This window comes from Rutidosis leptorrhynchoides, chromosome 1, assembly GCF_046630445.1.
Source record: "Rutidosis leptorrhynchoides isolate AG116_Rl617_1_P2 chromosome 1, CSIRO_AGI_Rlap_v1, whole genome shotgun sequence".
Taxonomy (NCBI): Eukaryota; Viridiplantae; Streptophyta; class Magnoliopsida; order Asterales; family Asteraceae; genus Rutidosis; species Rutidosis leptorrhynchoides.
Window position 1 is genome coordinate 148,482,880 of NC_092333.1, and position 18,068 is coordinate 148,500,947.

At 36.8% G+C, this 18,068-nt stretch overlaps 1 long non-coding RNA gene across 4 annotated transcripts; it reads right to left on the minus strand.

Annotated features, from left to right (window-relative positions):
* Positions 1-821: 821 nt before the first annotated feature.
* On the minus strand, positions 822-17,121 carry LOC139866224 (uncharacterized). Of its 4 annotated transcripts, XR_011765328.1 has the most exons (6): positions 16,998-17,121; positions 16,836-16,864; positions 9,034-9,149; positions 7,772-8,301; positions 7,418-7,668; positions 822-1,739 (listed from the first exon to the last, which is right to left on the minus strand). It is a non-coding gene; the product is annotated as an uncharacterized lncRNA (long non-coding RNA). The 4 variants fall into 4 exon arrangements; XR_011765326.1 differs by having other exon boundaries at positions 822-1,357; positions 7,418-8,301; XR_011765325.1 differs by having other exon boundaries at positions 7,418-8,301.
* Positions 17,122-18,068: the final 947 nt, after the last annotated feature.

Here is an 18,068-nt window from a genome sequence, read left to right on the forward strand (position 1 = left end):
GTAAAGCCGCTTTACATATAAATAAACATTGAATTGATAATCATCACAAAGACCATTAGCTCTTCTGGAAACAATTAATATGAAGCACACATTTGTCTTTTTATAGTAGTAAAAGTAGAAACAGGACTTGTTATAGTAGTCAATTTAAATATGGTACACGTAATTTAATTAGATGTTAAAATTATTTGTAATTTTGTAGTAGGATCCAATTTGTAATACTATGGTATTAGTCAATCTCCATGTATTATCTTCAAATAATTTGATAGTAAATCGTGGGTAATAGTTTTGTTCTCGAGGTCGTGTCTATTAGCTTTTCATGGATAGCTCGGTTTGATCGAAACAAAAGTGTTGCCTAGGTTTAAGTGTTTCATGTGAGATATCTTTTTATTTTCAGGAGGTTATCGTTTGGGTAGGTTATCGTTTGGGTTTATTCGTCGATTAGTCGTATAGTGCAGACTACCACGTAATATGTGAGATAAAATTAACTATAATATGATATGATGGTAAATGTCATTTACTGTTGTCATATGGAGTAGTATGTTTCAAGTTGCAAAAATAAGGGATTACATGTGATCTGATAAAAAGAAAAAATTGGTTTTCGTGCTCTTGTCAACCTCATTGAGAGTTTATGATAACATTTAGCAATGTTCAGATTGGCCTAACGCTTCAATTGGTTCGGTGCTATAGTTGAATATACACTTTCATTAGCTAACAAATAATAAATGTGGTTAAAATCTACACACTTGCTAACTGAATTGGAACCATCTTTCTTGGCACAAAATTTAGAAACTTACATAAAATGGATTGGATTATCACTTTTGGAACTGAAAATGTCATCACAAGGATTAAAAATAAAAATCATGACCAACTGGCTTCATCAAGCTTATTTTCCTGTTAAAATCTTATGTTACTATAATCTCCATATAAATTTGCTAATGCGTATACCTGCCAACACATAACCTCTGACCCACAGTCAAGCTTCAGAACTTGCAGTCAAAGTCAAGGATGTTGGGAAAATTACGGTCTCACTAATTCTCACCACTCAGCCCAACAATAACAGTAAAGAAATAAAGACAATCCACAACACAAGATTTAACGTGGAAACTCCAAAACAGGAGAAAAACCACCGGCCCCCAAAGAGAGAAATACACTATATCACAAATTGTTACAATGATTTAGACAGCTCTATTAAGCCAACTACACTCTCCAAAGTATTTAACTAATACAATTCTCAAACAATAGTAAAAAAGAAAGAAATAATCAAATACTTAAAGTGTATTGATTTGGTGCGATTTGGAATGAAGCCCACGACCTCCTTTTTGGCCAAGGAGTTCACCTCCAACTTCATTCTATTCTTCTACCAATGTGGGACAAAAAATTTCATATTTCCTTCTAGCCAAAATATAACTAACAAAGGAGGCATGTGCACACTTGCATAATAAGATTTAACCTATAAGAAATTGCAAGTCAAAATTTTAACCAAATGATCCTATACTATACAATACCTTCCTCAACATCTGTGCCAAATTGTGTTTTTATATTGCATTCATTTATCCGATATAAGGAAAAAAAAATACAAAATAGAAAATTTGAGTATGTAAAATTACTGAAATACCCCAGTGAAGGGCGATCATGTCAAACAGGTCATATGGGTCGATCATGCCAAGCCGAACCAATAGTCAAACGATTTGCAAAAATGTATTAGCTTCCAAGCAGATATGCCTAATAGACTGCCACCACTGCTCAAAAGTTAGAATATTTTTGTTTATATACAACTCATTTTTGTTAACTATTAATTCATTTGAGAAAATGTTTTATTAAAAATAGCACTAGTGTGTGTGTTCGACTTTTCATCATTGTGCATATTCTTCATAGTATATTTTACATACTCAATAACGGACTTTGATTATAGCAGCTTACATAATCTATATCGTACTTTGTTAATAGTAGACTTACATATGAGACTTATGGCAGATTTACAGACTCAATGGCAGACTTATATATATTTTGATCATAGCAGACTTTGTTAATGTGTGTAGGCTTCGGTAGTTTAAGCCCAAGAAAAACGGGCCAGGAGTTTACTTGGTGACCAAGTTAGGGTTTGACCAACCCTAATTGTTTGGGCCGTTTTTTATTGAGGGTCCTAAGTCTATATATAGTCTCTCAATTGTACATGTATTGTATCACCTCCAAATTAATAATACTCTCTAGTTCCAAAGTGGATGTAGGTTTCACATCGAAACTGAACCACTATAATTCTCGTGTTCTTTTCTTTTTTCTGTGTTTATAATTCAGCTATTGTGTTTTGTGATTATTAGGGTTTCTACTCTGATTAGGCAGATTAAGCCATAACAACTGGTATCTAGAGCTTAAGTTCTAAACCCTAGCCGTCAATCACAGGTTCTAACACCTGCTGCTGCTGTTGCGTTTAAGGTACAGCTGCCATTTTTTTTTTTTGCAGCTGATTGCAGGCCTGTTGCTGTTTCGAATAAGGTGCAGCCGTCACCTAGGTCTACTGGAGATTGCAGGTTCTAAATCCTAGCCGTCAAAGGTTCAAACCTACAGATCTGCTGCTATTTTTTTTCTAACAGCTGCTACCACGATTAAGGGCAGATTCTAACAGCTGCTGCTGTTTTCATAGCCTTAATCGAAGGTCTGCTGTTGCTGCTGATTCGATTAAGCAGATTGCAAGTCTGCAACTGCTACTGTTACGATCCAGATTACAGGATCAACCCTAGCCGCCACCAAACATCTGCTACTGCTGTTTTGATCTAGATCAGGTCAAACCCTAGCCGTCACTAACTCCTGCTGCTCTTAAAATTAAGATCAGAAAGCCTTTAAAATGGCAGAAGAAGGAAGGATTAAAATCGATAAGTTTGATGGGCAAGATTTTGGGTGGTGGAAGATGCAGGTTGAAGACTTGTTATGTCGGAAGGATTTGATTGATGCTTTGAGTGAGAATAAATCAGAAAAAATTAAAGTCGATGAATGGAAGACGCTTGACAGGAAAGCCCTAGCTGTTGTCAGGCTCACACTGACAAAAAGTGTTGCCTTTAATATTGTGAATGAAACCACTACACATGGTTTGATGAAGACCTTATCGAATATGTATGAGAAGCCGTCTGCTTCAAACAAGGTGTTTTTGATCAGACAGTTGGTAAACACTAGGTTGAAAGAATGTGCTTCGGTAACAAACCATATCAATAACTTCAACAATATTATCTCTCGATTATTGTCTATTGATATCAAGTTTGATGACGAATTTAAAGCTCTTTTGTTATTATCTTCATTACCTGAAAGCTGGTCAGGTTCAGTCACAGCTATCAGTGGATCGTCACAGCTATCAGTGGATCCACAGAGTCCTCAAAGCTAAAGTTTGAGAGCATTCGTGATTTTATTCTTGGAGAAGATATAAGAAGAAAGAGTTCAGGAGAACCATCAGGAAACTTGCTGAGCACAGAAGAGAGGGGTAGGAGAAAAGGCAGAAGTAACACCACCAGGGGCAGGTCAAAGTCAAGAAGGAGGAGTGTGTCGAGAACGAAGAATGATATTAAATGTTGGAATTGTCAGGAGACTGGACACTTCCGAAACCAGTGCACTAAGCCAGTAACATCATCAAAGCCAAAGGAAGTTAATGTTGCAGTTGCAACAGATGATTATGATAACGTCCTTGTTTGCTGCATTGAGAATACAATTGATGCATGGGTTATGGATTCAGGAGCATCGTTTCATGCTACCCCAAGTCCACATTTGATGAAGAATCTACGAACAAGTAACCTTGGTAAAGTTCGTTTGGCTAATGATCATTGTCTTGACATTACAGGGATTGGAGAGTTAGAGCTGAAGACCTCTTTGGGCACTAATTGGACCTTAGAAAATGTCCGAGTTATTCCTGGCTTAAAGAAAAAACTAATCTCTGTTGGACAGCTTGATGATCAAGGATATAGTGTGCTATTTGGTGAAGGTCAGTGGAAAGTAATAAAGGGGAACTTAGTAATAGCCAAGGGTAAGAAGAGAGGCACTCTTTATATGGCAGAAGTTCCAACTAATGAAGTAAATACAGTTTCCAATGATCGAAGCTTAACCAGTCAGTGGCACCAACGTTTAGGTCACATGAGTGACAAAGGAATGAAAATGCTAGTGTCTAATGGTAAAATTCCTGGTCTAAAGAGAGTTGAATCGGACTTTTGCGAGTCATGTGTTCTAGGAAAGAAGAAGAAGGTCACCTTTGCAAAAGCAGACAGAACTTTAAAGGCTCAGAAGTTGGAGCTAGTACACACAGATGTGTTCGGGCTTACTCCTGTTTCTTCATTGGGAGGAGCACGCTATTATGTTACTTTCATTGACGATTCAACACGCAAGGTATGGGTTTACTTTCTTAAAAATAAATCTGATGTATTTGAAGCTTTTAAGAAATGGAAATCTGCTGTTGAATTATCTTGTGATTTGAAGGTAAAATGCTTGAAGTCGGATAATGGAGGAGAATACATCAGCACCGAATTCGTTAACTATTGTGCTGATCATGGTATTCGGATGATCAAGACGGTTCCAGGTACTCCACAGCAAAACGGAGTTGCAGAAAGAATGAATCGTACTTTAAATGAGAGAACACGTAGCATGAGACTTAATTGTGGGCTACCAAAGACTATATGGGCTGATGCAGTAAGCACCGCCGCTTATTTGATCAACCGTTCTCCATCAACTCCGCTTGATTTCAAAATACCCGAAGAAGAATGGAGAGGTAAAGCAATCAGTTATGAGCATCTAAAAATCTTTGGGTGCAGTGCATATGATATTAATAAAGATGGTGACAAACTTGATACAAAAGCAAAGAAGTACGTGTTCATTGGTTATGGGGGAGACGACATGGGTTACAGGTTATGGGATAACAAGGGAAAACATGTTATCAGAAGTAAACATGCGACCTTCAATGAAGCAGAATTGTACAAGGATTTCAACTCAACAACAAAAGAAAAAGAATCAGTTGAATTTGAGGTTGACACAGAGACAACTAGAGAAGATGAAAGGGAAACTCCAGAGGATGAAACTGAAGTTCCAGTGGGTGTTCCTAACAGTGAAAGCTCGGAGTCTGATCACGAGCAGACTTCAGATAGTGGGAGCTCAGAGTCTGATGATGAGCAGACCCCGCCACAATCTGACCAGTCCAATTGGGTCAGGAGATCTACACGAGTCACAAGACAGCCAGTTAGGTTTAGTCCAACAGTTAACTATCTTCTTTTGACAGAAAATGGGGAACCAGAAAGTTATTCTGAGGCAATGAAGGTGAAAGATTCGTTCCAGTGGGAGCAGGCTATGAAAAGCGAGATGGAATCTTTATTGAAAAATAAAACTTGGAGGCTGACCAAGTTACCACCAGGAAAAAGGGTCTTACAGAATAAATGGGTTTTCAGAGTCAAAGATGAAGGGGATGGTTCTAAACGATACAAAGCAAGATTAGTTGTCAAAGGATTTCAACAAAAGAAAGGAGTCGACTATGCTGAAATCTTTTCTCCAGTGGTGAAGATGACGACTATCAGATTGGTTCTAAGTATGGTTGCAACCGAGAAGTTACACTTAGAACAGTTGGATGTTAAAACAGCCTTCCTGCATGGCGACATTGAAGAAGACATTTACATGTCTCAACCAGAGGGGTTTCGTGTCAAAGGAAAGGAGAGTCTTGTGTGTAATCTAAAGAGAAGCTTGTATGGTTTGAAACAAGCTCCCAGACAATGGTACTTGAAATTTGATAATTTCATGGAGAAGACAGGATTCGTGAGAAGTTCTACAGATCATTGCTGTTATTTGAAGAAGTTCAAGAGCTCCTATATTATATTGCTTCTTTATGTCGATGATATGTTAATTGCAGGTTCTGATATGGTTGAAATACGCAATTTGAAGAAGCAATTATCTAGAGAATTTGAAATGAAGGATCTCGGGCCAGCTAAGCAGATTCTCGGTATGAGTATATGCAGGAATAAAGATGGGTCAGTTTCTTTATCTCAAGAAAAGTATATTCGCAAGGTTCTTAAAAAGTTCAGAATGAATGGTGAGTCTACAAAGCCAAGAAACACGCTGTTGGGAAGTCATCTAAAGCTTTCTAAACATCAGTCTCCTAAAACTGAAGTAGAAAAAGCAGAAATGGCTAAGGTTCCTTATACATCCGCAGTGGGTAGTCTAATGTACGCTATGGTGTGTACAAGACCTGATATAGCACATGCAGTTGGGATGGTTAGTCGCTTTATGTCAGCTCCGGGGAAAGAACATTGGGAAGCAGTGAAGTGGATACTGCGGTATTTAAAGGGTACTCCTAAAGTTGGGTTATGTTTCAAGGGCAGGGATACTACTCTCAGGGGTTATTCTGATGCAGATCTGGGTAGATGCAATAATACCTTCAAGAGCACCACCGGGTATGTATTCACTATAGGTGGAACAGCAGTGAGTTGGATGTCTAGGCTTCAAAAGAGCGTGGCTCTATCTACTACTGAAGCAGAATACATAGCCTTGACTGAAGCCAGTAAAGAACTAGTGTGGTTGAAGACATTCATGAAAGAACTGGGCAGCAAACAAACAGAATTTGTCTTATATTGTGATAATGAGAGCGCAATCAAGTTAGCAAAGAATCCAGTCTATCATGCTAATACGAAGCACATTGGCATGAAGTATCACTTTATCAGAGAACGGATAAGCAAATGAACATTTAATCAGGAGAGCATTCCAGGTTCAAAGAATCCAGCAGATATGTTCACCAAACCAGTAACGCTGGATAAGTTGAAGCTGTGCATAGCTTCAACTGGCCTTCAGGAACATTGAAGAGAAGGCAGGAACTAGAGAGAGAAGAGACGAGCTAGGTCTTGCATTGCAGAAGTACAAGAGTGCAGATCGATGTATTCGAAGCCTCCAAGTGGGAGATTGTTAATGTGTGTAGGCTTCGGTAGTTTAAGCCCAAGAAAAACGGGCCAGGAGTTTACTTGGTGACCAAGTTAGGGTTTGGCCAACCCTAATTGTTTGGGCCGTTTTTTATTGAGGGTCCTAAGTCCATATATAGTCTCTCAATTGTACATGTATTGTATCACCTCCAAATTAATAATACTCTCTAGTTCCAAAGTGGATGTAGGTTTCACATCGAAACTGAACCACTATAATTCTCGTGTTCTTTTCTTTTTTCTGTGTTTATTATTCGGCTATTGTGTTTTGTGATTATTAAGGTTTCTACTCTGATTAGGCAGATTAAGCCATAACAGACTTATAGAGCATACTTTAAACACACTGAGATAGCAGACTTGTATAATAAATTAATAAGCAAAATATATGATGATACTCTTCTTTGTTAAAGTAAAATAAGCAGTAGTAAAAGACTAAACAAACAAAAAGGCAAACTACAAATGTAAATCTTGATTTAAATTTTTTTAATGCAAACCTTATTTGTTCAGGTGTATGCTGGGCAAGATTAGTTGTTGATATCATAACTCCGGCAGCAAACGAACCCAATTCTAAACTTAGACCGAGCTTATCACTTGACGGAAAATATAAAGATAATACCGTAAGATACAAAATACTCGCAACCCAACTGAAAAGTTGAATAAAAAAACATCAAGCATTTTGTGGAAACACAAATCCAAGCCACTAACAGACAAATGCAACATATGCCAACTGATACAGTTCATTGATCTACACGAATGATTAAGAAAAGATGAATACAATTTAATATAGTGAAATCACATTTTTGGCAATAGATTACTTATAACTTGCAAAACATTGAATAACTTCATACCTGTGAGTAGAGAGTAATCATCATGTTAAAAAACCAAGGCAAGCGAGTCCGTGACAATACTGATAAAACTACCAGAAAATGCAATCAACGCCACCAGCTTGAGCAACTAAGAATCAGTATGCTATACTCGATATTCATCGAGTAAATCCAGTATAAAAATAAATATATTCATTCTAAAGTCTGGTATATTACTGCGCAAAACTACATAACCTACTCTATAGTCATAGATATTACTCCTTACATAACCTACTCAAAATGATCTGTCAAACGGGCCAGGTTCTGATGTCAGCTTATTCTGGCCCAATTTTCTAATAGCATGTTTATATTGAACATGCCTACTTAATCAAAGTTAGTATACAAAGTTTGATTCGTTAGACATGCTATTTATGAATTATGTGAAACGAAACTGTAGTGATTTACCTTCATATCAGAAGAATAAGCTTTGACCCGCTCATCAAACCAAAACGTTGTTGAACAATACTTACAAACACGATCGCTATCTCCTAAATCCCGATAAAAGATACTCACACCTATAATAACACAAAACGAAAAACAGTTATCAGTATACTTAAAAAAACATTTGTACATTTACATACAAATAATTGATCTACAAAATAATTGTCAATTGATTAAATTAATTCCCATTCAAATAACATCCATACAAAGAAAAGTGTCTGCTACAAAGAAAAGTGCCTGCCATTCGTTGGATATTAACCGCGCACTGTAAATTTCTATATGGGTCAAGAACACCCATTCACTAAACATTACCCTTCATAACCCAAACGGGTCAAAAAGTCTCATTCTTAACCGAAACAATAAACACTCATATATATAACACCAAAACTTGCAAACTTACATAACTCGATTGAATGAACATGTTGACGATAACAATCACCCATTTTGACACCAATAATAAGGTTTGGTTGCTTTTCTCCCTTCTCAATAAGTTCCTGCAATACACATCGGTCAAGGTACAAACAACAAAGAAAAGTGATACCTTCCTATCTGGTAATACAACCTATAGCGACTTACCATAACCTTGACTTGATGCTTACCCAAGAAGTTTACACATAAGGTTACCCAATTCATATTTGATGTGTTCATCAACGATGACACAGTTTTTAGTCACAACCATGGTTCTTAGTGAAACCAAAATAAAATCTCATGCTCCTTGAACCCTACGCAACCTGAACTTCGTTCGAAATTAGCAAACAACACACTTGGATAAGAATAAGCATCTGTAGAGAATAGGGCACCTTTACCTGATGTTATTTGCGTATTCTGATGGTTGTGTTCAATTATCTCTTCTACAAAAGTACATCACCTGAAACTTCTAAACTCCTTTCAGAAACCCACCCATTTAATGCATAACCATAACCTGTCACAAACCCACCCATTTTAACCTATTACCATAACCCAATATGATTCAGCCTAAAGATTAATTAACATTAGGCATGTCTTAAAGTGATTTTAGTCAAATATAATATAATTTAACTAAATATGAAACGAATCAATAAATTAAAACACAATGACCAAAAGCCGAGGTGATTATGAGTAATGACACATGTAATGCACTTATGAGTAATGACACATGTAATCCACTTATGAGTAATGATGGAAAACATATAACAAATGCCGAGGTGATTACACATATTTGCGGGAAACCCATATTGGGTGCTTTTAAAAAAACAAAGTATAAACCTGAACAACCAAATCATAACAATAACCATCAATGTGCATACCATTATACAGCCAACAATCAGGAATAAAAAAATAGCAAGCAACATTTAACCTATGAAACAAACCAAAAGTAAAACAAACAAAAAATATGAAACATTGGAAATCCAGAAGAATACCTAAATGCAGATACAAATCAGCCAAGTAGCAAAGCTGTAAATCAGTCAAAGCAGGCAAACAATCAGGAAATAGAATCCGCTATTGTGAGAACGAAAAAAGAGAAAAATTACTCGCAAACTTTCGATGCACAATTCAACCTCTCCAACAATTGCAACGTGATTCATTGTTTCAAGTGTACAAAACCCTAATTTCACGTTACAACTAAAACATATCCGATTAGTGCATTAGGGTTTCTTGTTTGTCAGCGATGGTTTGGGAAGGATGCAAAAGCTAAATCGTTGAAGCAGAAAATGGCGATGCAAATGGAATTAGGGTCATATCGATTAAGAGTATTGCTATTAAAAGGGGTTTTTTGATGTTGATGATTGTGTGTGTTTTTCAGAGAAAATTAGGGTTTTTTCATTCCAGTTGTTTAGTGAATGGTTTGGAACGTACTGGACCTCTATTTTTTTATTATGATGCCGCTCAATTTTTGCAATTAGAAGGTTAATTTAGTCATATTAACGTTAAACCGGTTGATTATGATGTCATAATTATGGAGATTTATAGGGTTTAGATCAAGGGATTAGTTTAAAATGGATGGCTACAATTAGTGATTAGAATATTAGATGACCTATTTTTAGTTTTGTTATTATAATTATAATAATAATAATAATAATATAAAGAGATTATTATTATGAAAATAATACGAGTTATCATCATTTTTATTAATGTTAGTATTAATATCGCTTTTGTAATTATTAGTATTATTATTATTATTATTATTATTATTATTATTATTATTGTTCTATTAACACTTACTTTAATATATAGTAAAGATTATTATTATTATTATTATTATTATTATTATTATTATTATTATTATTATTATTATTATTATTATTATTATAATAAACTTAAAAGTATTAAAACTTACAAAAAATTAGTGGGGAGCCTAGAGACAATCTGGGCCCCCACACCTCTAGCAATAGCAAAACCTATCCTAGTAAAAATATGAGCAGCAGCACCGGCACCAATATCTTGCGCCATCGAACTCTTCTGAACCCGCTTTAGCAAAGAAACAGCATCCTTTTCTAATTCCCCAAGGGAAGAAAATGAGAAAGGAATGAAACCATAACCAATCATCTGACAGCTAGATTCGTACTTGACCCGCTTCCGACGAGCCGCATCAACCACAGCACGTCCAGGGACAAAGTCAGAAAGCCCAGACTGTGTCAAAGGAGAAGACCCTGTCAAGTCAACACAAACATCGCGACCACAATCCCAGGAATAAAGTAACACATCTGCAGGTCTGAGGGCCCTGTCGTTCCCTCCAGACAACCCAATGTCAACCTCCTTTCTCGCTGAAATCCCAGATCGATAACAAACATCAACAAGGGAATCCCGAACAACATTATGTCGATGCTTAATACCCACCATACCAGCACAAGACACCGCGTGATCCCCGAAAATATCCCCAGTAAAAACCCTTGAACAGGCAGAGCATGCCGTCGAGATAGAGAACAATGGAACACCCAACCGGTAGCACAACACACATCGGTAAGTCTTTGCGTTCATCGTCTGACCCAACCCCAAAATAGGGACTGCCCTTAGCCAAGCAGAGGTGTGATCACCCTGCTGCGATTTCCATAAAGCCGATTGTCGGGAAGATAACGAAAAAGTGGATTCTGCAGAAGCGGTAACCTTTGTGAAATAAACATCTGCCAATTTCTTCATGAGTATTGGGGCAGCGACCTCACTCGGATTACCTAAAATATCAAACCCAACTGTTTTATTAAACAGACCCAATGCATCTTCAAAAGCACGACCAAGACCAACAATACTCGCATGACGAAGTAGCTTGGTCTGCAATCCAGCAGACTGTAATCGAGAAGCCAGAAAAGCATAATGACGAACATCTCCCGCAGAATAAACACCAAGCCCTCCAAATGCAAATGGCAAGGTGGCAAGCCGCCACTGCCAATCACCAAACCCAGGCCCTGAAGCAGTAACAATACGCTCCAAGGAAGATCGAAGGGCTCCATCGAAAGCGCGTTGAGCCGCCTCAAATATACTAGGAGGACAAGTACGCAAGGAAAAGTAGAGTTTAGAAACTCCCGTACATGCCCTAAGCAACAACAACTCACACTGAGGATTATCAAGCTTAGCAACCTTATCCATAAGCGCAATGGACTTGGTCACCCTTTGCATCACCAGTTCACTACTAAAACCAGGATCGGAACTTGCGGGGGCCCCAAGCAACTTAACACCATTTAAAGGTCGAGCAATATTAGGAGGAAAGACACCTACTTGCCTGCTGCGAGGGTCCTCCGTAGGCCAGAAAATTTCTGTTTTTTCAACGTTGAGATGCAGCCCAAAACGAGGCCCATCCTCCATAATCAAATGCAAAACCTTCCCCACCACCAAAGTGTCCCCAATAATAGTACCATCATCCAAATACCACGCCTGAAGACAAACCTCAAAATTATCTCTGATTTTAGAAACCAAGGGTTGTAGGACCAAAGCAAAAAGCAGGGGACCAAGGGGATCACCCTGTTGCACCCCCTGAGAAGACCATAATGTGTGGTTCCCATAATACAATCTGGCTGGATTAGAGTAGCAAAATTCAACCCACCGAGAAAGGCTCGGACAAAGGCGGCGAACTTCACGTAACATGACCGTACGATCAACTAGATTGAAGGCATTTTGAAAATCAACTAATAACGTAGAGAGGCCAACATCAGAGCCACGATCCTCAATCAGCCGATTCACAGCATGAAGAATAGCCTCACCACCTGAAGAAACACCAACACCAAACTGAAGACCATCGAAGTAACTTCCCAAAGACTGGCCAACCATAGCAGCGCCAACCTTCGAAACAAGACGTCGCCAAACAGTACCCACAGCTATAGGACGAAGACCACCGCCGGGCTTGACAAGCGGTGTGAGGGGAGCACTAGCAATATACTCTCCTAATTCCATAGGGCACCTTCCAGCTAGAAAGAGATTAACGACTCCGGTAATAGAGCCAACCAACTCATCCGAGACTGCCACAGCAGCACCACTCAAGCAATCCATAAGGTGTTGTGCAAGTAGACCATCCCTACCACATGAAGTGCCCCGAGGAAAACTTTTAATCTGGCCCAAAACAACAGCAGAAGTCGTAACGAGTTGAAGGTGATCAACCGTCATATCAGGCAAGGATGGAGCGATAGAAGAAGGGTGCTTAGACAGCAAGTCCGCCAGTGTGGCGTCATTATAAGGAGCAACGCCTGATGAAGAAAGAACACGAGCTGCAGCGGTGTAATGGCCATCACAAATCTTCCTACGACACTGCTTAATATTACGCTCTTCCAAATCAAGGACCTCATCATCAACCACTGACAACATATGAGAATCCTCTGCCAAATACTCCCTCACAAGCTGTAAACTCCCACCCGCTGTCCCCCAAGAGCAAATAGCACGGGAAATATTCTCTTCCTGATGCCGACGCTTTATCGAAGACCTAGACTCACGACTACTCCGTGGCCGAAAGGTTTTAAGGGTACAAAGGGGTAACACCAACAAAGAGACCCAACTAGAAATGTCATCAGGCTTAAAGATCACCTTATCAAGAGCACCTTTCAAAACCCGAGAAAACCCCAAACGACACTTGGGAGGGATAGACTTAACCGTGCGAAACCCCTTAGAGAACAACTGATCCAGGAGAGCCACGTCAAAACCATCGTTATGATCACGCACCGAACCATCCTCAATACAAAGTCGAGCAGGAGAAGAGGGAGCTAGTGGTTTGGAAAAATTATGAAGCACAAAACGAACAACACCATTTCCCTCATCGGGGGGCGGCACATCCGGGCCCCTACCATGACGGCACTTAGCACGTACCGTGTGTGTTTTGTAGCAAACACGACATAACCAAATCTCCATACGCCTAAAAGTAACATCAGCCTCAGTATAAACACCCAAATTAGAAGTAAGAGAATGTCGAGTGATATCCCGCGCATCGATACCACAATGACGATCACTAAGATGCTTGATAAGAGAACTTCTAACAAGCCCATTTCCACTCCCATTTTGACAGCCACTAAGACCCACAAAGGGACAATGAAACTTCACTGTGGCATGCGACATAACTGCACACAACCTTTAGTTGTAGTGCATAGCTAAAATGACAGAGACAAAATCCCCATACACCAATAAAATTATAACCATGAAGCCAAGAAAAAACTCATAGGGGACTTTTAACAAACACCTTGTGGGCACAAATTCAATTGAGTAATGATACAACTCAATCTTCTCCCAAAATCTTCCTGGTAGCTGCTACAACTCTCAATCCATTCACCAAATAAATGAAGCAAATAAGCAAACAAACAAATTGAATCATTATTATTATTATTATTATTAAACAAAAGTATCATTTTTAACAATATCATTATTATTGTTAATTTTATAAAGTTACTATTATCAGTGAATCATTATTAACAAAACTATCACTTTTGTTACAGATAAATATTTTGTACTTAAAATATACTTAATACATATACATATATTATAATTATATTAATAGTTTATATACCATATATCAAACATATTAATATTTTTTTTATATAAATACTTACATATAACAAACTATCGGTTTTTAATATAATACTAAACATATATTATATATATATATATATATATATATATATATATATATATATATATATATATATATATATATATATATATATGACTGAATGAATAGAGATTATGTATGATATAATTGTAAATATACAACATGGATATATATAACATATAACTCGAGATATAATATATATAAATAAAGTATATGTAATAAATAAAATTTAGTATAAAAATTTATATAACTACAAACACATAAAGATTATATAATTAATAAATAAAATTTGGAGATTTCTATTATATGTTTTTAATAGAAATACAATTAATATAGGTTCGTGAATCCGAGGCCAACCCTGCATTGTTCAGTTTTGTAATATGTATTTTTACTACAAAATACAATAGGTGAGTTTCATTTGCTCCCTTTTTAAATGCTTTTGCAATATATATTTTTGGGACTGAGAATACATGCGCTGCTTTTATAAATGTTTTACGGAATAGATACAAGTAATCAAAACTACATTATATGGTTGGATTATTAACCGAATATCGCCCTTTAAGTCTGGTAACCTAAGAATTTAGGGAAATGGCCCCTGATTGATGCGAATCCTAAAGATAGATCTATAGACCTTGACAAGTCCCATTCGGGGTACGAATGCTTTAGTACTTCGAGATTATTATTATACAGACGAGAGGTTCTGTTTGGGGATATTCTATGCATTGAGTTAACGTCGGTTACCAGGTGTTCAATCCATATGAATGATATTTTTGTCTCTATGCATGGGACGCTTATTTATGAGAACTGAAAATGAAAACCTTGTGGTCTATTAAAATGATGGAAATGATTATTTATGTTAAACTAATGAACTCACCAACCTTTTGGTTGACACTTTAAAACATGTTTATTCTCAGGTACGAAAGAAATCTTCCGCTGTGCATTTACTCATATTAGAGATATTACTTGGAGTCATTCATGACATATTTCAAAAGACGTTGCATTCGAGTCGTCGAGTTCATCAAGATTATTATTAAGTCAATTATAGTTGGATGTATTGTGAAATGGCATGCATGTCGTCAACCTTTGATGTAAAGAAAGTTTGTCTTTCGAAAAACGAATGCAATGTTTGTAAAATGTATCATATAGAGGTCATGAACCTCGCGATGAAATCAACTATTGTGAATCGTTTATAATCGATATGGACTTCGTCCAGATGGATTAGGACGGGTCGCTTCATGTGCAACATGGTGAAAGACATTATGATCAATCCATTGACGGATCTGACCAATAGTTTTTCGGTTTAACTTCTCCACTCTTTCTCTTTGGCGGAATCAGGATTTGTACCCTTTAATTAAATAGGGCCAAACAAATCCTTACAGTTGAGGAAATCTTTCATTCGAGGTTTCCACAACGTGTAGTTGGTGGCAATGAGCATAATCATGGCTCCGGAAGATGATCTTGACTCTTCCGTGGACATTATCACCTTACAAATAATTTTTCAACACAAACGAGGTTGAAAACTTCAGAAAACTCAAAAACTCTACCAACGCCTCTAGCCTGGCTCTTGATACCACTTGTTGTGAATATGAGAGGATCGCCTGGACGTTGGTAGAGAGAAATTTGAGAGAAAATAACTCTAGTACTCACAAGAATAGATTACAGAGTATTACAAAACTCAAATAAAAAAAACTCTCAAACTAACACACTAGGAATTCTCACCACTATCTAGAGATGTATTCACTCTTGGTTAGGATTACACATATCTCACACACACTAACTAGGTTGTGATTACACTTTTTGTGAATGATTTACAATGAAGGTTTGGACCTCTATTTATAGAAAACTTTGAGGAGGTGGAATGGTATGAACATAACATGGTGTGAACACGAAAATGGTGGCTAGCCGTAATCGTTTCCAATTTTGCTACTTCCTTATGAGGAGGTGTATTGGTGTGAACGGAGAACAACTTGCTAGCCGTCATTATTATCAATTTTGCTTCTTCCATATGTGTTTTCAAAGTTGGCAACTTTCAACATCTAGAAATAACTAGATTACGGCTAGAATGGAAACATCTAGACGACGGCATTTAGAAGATACGGCTGGAAATCATCAGAAACTTAAGCAATCAAAATCCAGTATAAACTTTAAGAAATAAGAACTATTATGCTGACAATGGTTTTGAAGCAATATCTGTTGGACAATAATATTTATTGTTACCTTTTGTAGTTAATCTATGTTTATGTCGGCAATTAGAGTTTATCAAAGATCAATTCTCACATAAACCTATAGTTTAGTCAAATACGGTGGGGGGTTTTCAAAGGCTGTCAATGTTTCTTGAGTTTCATGATTCTTTACACCATAAATTCAATTCATCTGTATCATTCAAATTTCAAGCGAAACTTGTAAAAGACTTTATCATAATCTGTAGACTAAAGTTTAAAACCAATCCCTCCACCATAAAAGAAGACACCAAATTTGAGTTATTAGTATAAACTTTAAAATTGAAAAACTGATGAATAAAAGGCAGTCCATACTATCCAACAGACAACAACACAACCAGCAATAAAAAAGAAATCTGTTAAATAAATGGAAAATAGTAAAGAGTCATACCTGAGTTGTAGATGAACAATAGATGAACACTACATGAAAGCAACAGAAAATTAGACTAAGAAAAAAAGAAACAGTATATATATACCTATTGAATCGACCATTAAATTAGGCTTGGAAATCGATAGGCACAAGAAAGCAGACGGAAAAACGTAATAATGGTACCTGTGAAAACCGCAAGCAATAAGAAAGCAGAGGAAGAAAGCTAATGCTTTTGGGGCGAAGAAAAATTGAAGAAGATAAAAGGGTTAGAACCAAGAAGACGATGGGTTGGCAGAACACGTGGACGGGATGCGTGAGAGATGCCCGATCAATTTTACAGCGGGGCAAGGTTATTTATTCGTTTTTTTTTTCTTGTGTTCATAAACAGCGGTATTGAGTGCGGAATAAAAAAGGGAAAAGAAAAAAAGAATAGTGGGCGGCCCAATAGCAAAAGGGTTTTGAAATGAGTGGTCCAATAGGATGCAGTTTAAATGGGCGTAAATAGAGATAGGATAATATCACTACATTAGTGAATTTAGTATATACTAGTGAAATGACCTGTGGAACTACGAGTTTGTTTAAACGAAATAGTTTAATGATATGTTTTAGGTATTAAGTGAACGTAAATGCTAAAGTTATTTAGTTTAATAACCCGTGGAATCACATAGTTCGACTAAGAAACTCGTTAGCTGAACATTTCATCAAACACCTAAAATGCATATTAAACAATCTACATCCAATCATAAGAGATAATACTGGTTGTCATTTTATTTTAAAAGTGTAAATTAAAGTATAAAGATAGAATTGATTTCATTTTGCCTAATTTTTATAACTTCTCGTACTTAATTCAAAATAATTAATTAAAATAATTTACAATTATTTAATTTTAATAATTAAAATAATTATTAATAAGATTTAATAATAATAATTAATTAGTAAGATTTTATTTTAATTTACATATTAACTAATAGACAAAAGTTATGAATAGTGACAGGGTCATTTTCGACTCTTTACCTTTTTTTTTTTTTTTAATTTTAACTAAATTTCATTTTGCCAACAAAGGCCCCCACACTTTTTTGAAAAATTCAAATCGACCCCCCAAACAGGGGGGTAAAGTGTCAAATAACCATTTTCATAAAAAATCTTAAATAAACTCCACCCAAATATTCAACGGGTCATATCTTCTCGCTCGCAACGAGTTAAATTTTTCCGACACCATCGTTAAACTCGAAATAATTTTAGGAACACAATGTC